This window comes from Sinocyclocheilus anshuiensis, unplaced genomic scaffold (genome assembly GCF_001515605.1).
Source record: "Sinocyclocheilus anshuiensis isolate Anshui unplaced genomic scaffold, SAMN03320099.WGS_v1.1 scaffold460, whole genome shotgun sequence".
In the NCBI taxonomy this organism is placed as follows: Eukaryota; Metazoa; Chordata; class Actinopteri; order Cypriniformes; family Cyprinidae; genus Sinocyclocheilus; species Sinocyclocheilus anshuiensis.
The window spans coordinates 493711-500239 of NW_015554101.1; the positions used below are offsets into that span (position 1 = coordinate 493711).

The 6529-nt window shown below is 34.6% G+C and overlaps 1 long non-coding RNA gene across 1 annotated transcript; it reads right to left on the minus strand.

The window, feature by feature from the left end:
- Window positions 1-219: 219 nt before the first annotated feature.
- Window positions 220-4220, minus strand: LOC107669561 (uncharacterized). The gene is made up of 3 exons (XR_001632009.1): window positions 4154-4220; window positions 3003-3009; window positions 220-231 (listed from the first exon to the last, which is right to left on the minus strand). It is a non-coding gene; the product is annotated as an uncharacterized LOC107669561 (long non-coding RNA).
- Between the last annotated feature and the right edge of the window lie 2309 nt (window positions 4221-6529).

Genomic DNA, 6529 nt, shown 5'->3' on the forward strand with positions numbered 1-6529 from the left:
GTTATTCTGCTGTGGTAATAATGAGAGATGTGTGTGGAAGCATTTGAGGTCAGCATCACTACAAATGAATAAATTCATAATCTGATGTATTTTTTTTTAGTCGTCGCAGTCTTAGTAAGTTGCTGTTTATTCTCTCAGAGATGTATTAGTACCATAATTTCCTGAGATAAATTATATATTCCACATCTGTATTTGCCATTAAATGCCACATAAAACACATTTCAAATTATGCTTCGTTTTATTGTGGACAATAAGTATTTTTCTGTCCTCCCCAGACTCAGAGCCGCTTTGATGAGACAAAAACAAATTAACAGCGTCTGAGTGACTGAGTTCAGCTTCGCACCTGCACACCTGTGGCCACCCCCCATCCCTTCAACGGTCTCCACGGTGACAGCGAGAGGACGAGAGAGCAGAAGAGAGAGAGAGAGAGAGAGAGAGAGAGAGGAAAATTATGCTCTTCGGCCGAGTGTTTCCGCACGCTCCCTCACACACCCTCTTTCACATCTCCTAATGGCCTGGAAAGGTGTTAATGTGTTTTTTCAGTTAATTAACTACTTCAATTAGAACTGGGGAGCTGTGCTGGAACAAGGGAGATGGAAAGCAAGGGGAAAGAGATGAGTGCAAATAAAAAGGGAGAGACGTAGCGGTGGAGGGTAATGCTAATGCCCTCGGAGGCAGACATGGAGTGTGTGGTTAGTATGTTCCCATGGCAGGCGCTCTGATTAGGATAAGAGTGAAATGAGATTTCCCCTCATTAATTTGGAATCTGGGTAATGACCTGTAACTTTTCTAATGTTCGACTTGACTGTTATTGTCTAGACATTGTTGCAGGTATTTAGGCATAAGCTTAATAAATGGGTATTATGATTAATCCTGAAAATGCCATTCCAAGCACAGTCTCATTTGCATCCACAGATGATTTGAAAGCTCAGAATTGCAAAGTATGAAAGCTTTTTTCTTGACATTTGCATACAATGTATTGTTTTTTAACAGATAGTTTTGCTTCTAAAATATGATTGGACACAGTGAATTTATTGTGAGTAAAGGTGCTCTTATTAATAGTTTCTTTTTAATAACCGTTCATTAATAAAAGGTCATGCATTACTGTGATTTTACCATCGGTAAGGAGTGAACAATACAAATAATTCTAACAGAATTCAGTATGAGTGTCAATTAAGGAGCTTCTCTCACTTTACATTCAATACTGAATTCTGTTATAATGATTATGCATACAGATTTTATGAGCTCATAAACTGAGACTATGAAATATATGTACTTCATTTGTCACACCACAGGACCATTTAAGTGAACTACTGTAGTAAAAACATAAAAATGCGGGGAAAGCAGGTCATTACAATTGGAGAAAACCTCAAATATACTCTTGGCCTTTTACATTCACAGAAATTTTAAGCTAGAACAGCAAGTTGATACAACAGTAAGTTTTTTTTTTTTTTTTTTTTAATGGAATGTTGTTTATTATAAATTATTTATCTGTGTATGTTCTAATTGTTTAAAGCATGTGTCCTTGGATAAATGTATCAAAATATAAAATAAAATAAAAGTTACAACATTAATTGCTGTGGAAAAGTGCTGCAATGTGAAAACTGTCCACTGTGGAATATTTTGTGCATTGACCCTTTTCACATTTCCGGGGTTCTCAGAAGGGAAGTCTTCATAGCTGGATAATAATAGCGAATTTATAACATTCCAAAAGAGGAAAAAATATCGAGAGATTGATCACGTTGGTCAGAAAAGAGAAACGTCAAATTTACAGTCACTCCCTCCCAGAGGAAAGAGAAATCAAAAATGAGATCTCTATATCATCTCAAATATTAACAGAAATGAGGTTGCTTTACATCAAATGGAGACTTTTGCTTGAGTCTTCTCACACTTGTCTCCTGAGACAAAAAAAGCTTACACATTCACAATGGTCTCATTTAAAGTTTAGAAGATATCTCATAATAATCATACACTGTGCTCACACTTTTCTCCTCAGCTACAAACTCTGGATCTCTCACATTTGTCTTCTCTAAAGTTTTGAAGAGATCTCAACAACATCACACACTGTGCTCCGATTTTTACTAAACTAAAAACGGGGGGTCTCATATTTGTCTTGTCCAAAGTTTCAAACAAGATCTCAACAACATCACACACTGTGCTCACTGTGTTTCTCCTTAGCTAGAGACTATGGATCTCTCACATTTGTCTCTTCGCAAGTTTAGAAGGTATCTCAACAATTGTACAAACTGTGAACCAAGTCAAGTATTTGAAAGGTACTAAATGAAGAAAAAAAAAACATAAATTCATAGTTTAGAGGAGACAAATGTGAGACCCGGAGTCTCCTGAGGTTAGGAAGAGCAACCACTGAACAACTTTTTTTTTCCTCTGGGCTCAGCCATTCAATTAAAACAGCGTAAACCAGTAAAAATATGTAAAAAAAATGTTGAAATGCGATGCATCATCACAGTCTGTGAAGAGTCCATTTGATGGTGATTTTTTAGTGATTCTTATTACAAGTTATTTACATTGTCACACCAGTAGGTGGCATTGGTCACTTTAAGTGACTTTAGGGGTTAATCATTTGATTCATTAACTATTAACCAGTTCATTCAACAACACTGATTCTCTCAGGATGGATGATTTTTGTTGGAGGATCAACTAGCAATAGTGTGTCTAAAATGTAAGTTACTTAACTAATTGTGTATTGATCTGTATAAACACAAATTGCAATCATACTTCAACCTTGTTCGCGTGTACAGCCGATAGAAGCATTATTGCTATTTCGACCAACAGCAGGATTGCTAAAATGATACTGAGAATGAACGGACTGTGAAGTGAAGTGACTGAAGAGAAACATGGAAGTAGCACACTACATAAAAAGTTTGCTTCGAACAACAGCCAAAATGCATTAGACAAACACAACAGAACACCGCAACAGTCAGTTTGCGGAAGTAAAATCTCCATGAATTTTCTCCATAGGGAAACTGATTTTTAACAAAAACTCTTAAACTTTTAAACAGACCTGTTGTGAGTGCCAATCCAGGTGAAAAAGAAATATATTTAAATTGTGCTTTTTCAGACATACTTACTATATTTAAATGATACTATACTAAGTGCATATTAAATTTATTATTTTTAAACAACTTTAAGTATATTAAGTGTATTTCAAGATATGTTTAAGTTTGATATCAGAGCCGTTCAATGGCTCTGGAACCAATCAGGTTTAGTCAGTGTTTTGTTTGAATTTAAACACAAGTAAACACAAGTTTTTTTTGTTTGTTTGTTTTGTTTTTTTCATATATGATGTTGAAATCCTTGTGGGAATTTCAGAAATATATATTAGAAAATAAAGGCGTCAAGCTTGAACAAATTTATAAACACCTAGCTTATTACAATTAATGTATCATGTAATGAACAACAGCCTAATCAACCAAAGTAGCATAACCTTTTAAGTAAAACTGAACAACATATTAAACAACATATTTTAAATATTGCAATGCTTAATAATAGTTGACAAACGTTTGTACATTGTAAATGTTAAAAATGTTTTTCCAAATATTGTACTTTTCCAAATATTAAAATGATAAATATATAAATATTTAAAATATAACCATGTGTAGGCCTACTGCAATATAAAGTAGCCTACATTAAAAACCCACTAAAAGTGTAATCATTTTGTTATGTTCTTACACAAAGTAGATATAAAATATACTTTAAGTAAGGGTAACATAAGTATGTTTTCTGTAAATACACTAAAAAGTCACTAAAAGTATGCTTGTGTTTAGCATATTCCTTAAAAGTGTAACTAAGCATATATTTATTACCAAAGTATTTCTAGTATACTTTTTATAAATACATTAAAAGTATGCTTCTGTTTAACATATTTCTTAGAAGTATAACTAAGCATATATTTAAAACAAAAGTACTTCTAGTATACGTTTTAGAAATATATTAAAATGCAATTCAATATACTTTTATTGCACTTCAAATAAGCATGTTGGGAATACAAATGTATTATAAACATACTACTTGAATTTCAAGTATATTTTTAATACATTTAATACTACGTCTTTTTCACCTGGGAAGGTTGTTGATTAGTTGTATATGCTTTTGTTGAATCCATATGTTCACATCAATCCAACTTACTTACAACAAATCATGTTTAATAGTGGAATTCATGGTGAAAAATTACATTACCCTTGATGCTGTACAGAAAAGTCAGTCAAATCAGTTTGTTTAATTTTAATTTAATTTAATTAAATTTTCTTTTTTTGCTTCAAATACAAGTTTGTAATGTTGTGATTCTCCTCATAGCTACTTGGCTTGGTTCATGGCTTACAGCCCTTGAACATTCTATACAGGTGGAGCTGGGGAAGGTGGAGGGTTTTAGAGGAATTCTGAAAGCACGCTGCGAGCTGCTCTAGTGAATGTTAACCAGCCATTTGAATCTAAAGCAGTAAGCTCATTGACCAATCAGCTTGTGCCAAGTAGTTTGATGCTGTGAATATCATCAATTTGCGTTAATGACCCATCAGCCTGCGCCATCTAGAGTTTCGTGACAGAACTTGGCATATATAAAACAATGCAGAAAACTACAATTCTAATTTTAGTTTCAATATAGCATTAAATTAATTTTCCTTTTTAATTTTGAGTCAATCTAATCCCACACCTACCTCTAAATCTAACCATACATAAAGAAAAATGTAACAGACAGATTTTATTGCTTATTGCTAAAATATAAAAAAGCAGTACCAAAGTAGTCAAAATGACAATGTATTGTATTCACAGCCTTCTCTGCAACTGTGCAACAGTGTTGTGTGAGGTACAGAGCAGAATTTAAGTTGTTGATCGATGGAAATCATATCCCGATTCACTCCGTGAAGGCACGTGTTTTTCATTCAAATGCATACATCAATCAAAACATGGCATGTCGCAATCGGTGATAAAGCAGCTATGAACCAGTGAGCATTTGATATCACTGACGGTTTGTCGTAATGATTCCTGGGAAATTTAGAAATTGTAACAAGTGCTGGATTTGAAGATTAAAGTTGCTTGAAGGCGGCAATCTTGAACGTGCTGTTCTTATTCCATTATTACCCCCATCTGGTGCACCTGGTGTATTTTTGTTGTCTTATAAAAGTAATGGATAAGCAATTGCAGAAATGTTATTCATTTTAAGGTTTTAATGTGTAGTCTTGTTTAACATGTAATCCTTTGAAAAAAGTTGGCACCATAAATAAAACAGAACGAAATGTTATCATTTTAAATTAAGTATGAGTCAGCTACGTTAAACAATCTAATCTCAATGATCATAAATACAACAGTATGAACCGATTAGTTCAATGAATTCAATATTCACAAATAAGCTTTCATAAACATGTATTCATCCATAATGGTGTTCATGCTTAAATCATTTACACTTTAGATGCTGTCAGAGCGGCAGTGTTGTAGCCTTCGTTTTATTGTCTGTAAAAATGTAGTGTATGTGTGGTAGAAACACATTTTATGTAAACTACACGAGATCACCATCTATCTCCTGTTGGACAGTCTTACCTCACAAAATGGAGTGATATACACAGCATTTGATGTAATATTTTGTATTACTTTCTGGTTTTATTTTTGTTCTGTCAATTATCCAAATTTTTTGGAGGAGACATCGTGTCCCTAGCCACTGAACAAAACAGCCCTGCCATTGAGGCATGCTCACTGAACGGTGTCAAGGTTGTAGAAATTGCTAGATTGTTTGGTGTATCGGAGATGATGTTTTGATGCCAAGGGACGGTTGGTAATGATGTGGAACTCTGAGCTCCAGTATTGTGTTTGTGCAATGGAACAGATTTTTATATATAAAGATATTACAAAAATAGCAAATCACTACAGAGCAGAATATATGTTCCTCTTCCTTTGTAAAGCTCCACCCATAGGTCTTGATTGACATTTGCAATTGATTCATCTTCGTCGTTGGTTTGAGTTATCTTATTTTTTAAAACCACACTGTTGTGCTGAGGCCTCCTACTCTTGCATAGGTGAGCATTTCGGCAGAAAGATCAACACGAAAAGTGACCAACCGCAGTTCAGTTTGTTTTCACGTGCCGTTTGAAGGCCAGATGTGACCCCTTTGAAGGCCAAGCCCACTGGTGGCATGCTTTCATGACCCCTCACATCTCTGTGTTTAGTACAGTGGGAAAGTACTGTGTGACATTCTATGGCCTTCGCTTAATTGAGTTGAGCTGAACTGTGATATTTGTGAAGAGCTGCACACACTGTGCTCTGGCAAGATAACAAGTGCTGTGGTCAGTCAGAAGAGGTTCTGAGAAAGTTACAAAATTATTGAAAGATCCACATGAGAATCACAAATGCATGGTTATTTTTCGGGATCACTGACTTTTATTTCCCAGCTCCTAAATATACCCTTTGTAGTTGCTTATGGATTTAACCAGGTTACAAAAAATACTGGTTCTGTCAGGACCACTATCGTCAAAATGATAGATACTTAGCATAAAGTTTGGTTTGGCGGTATGGTTATGTT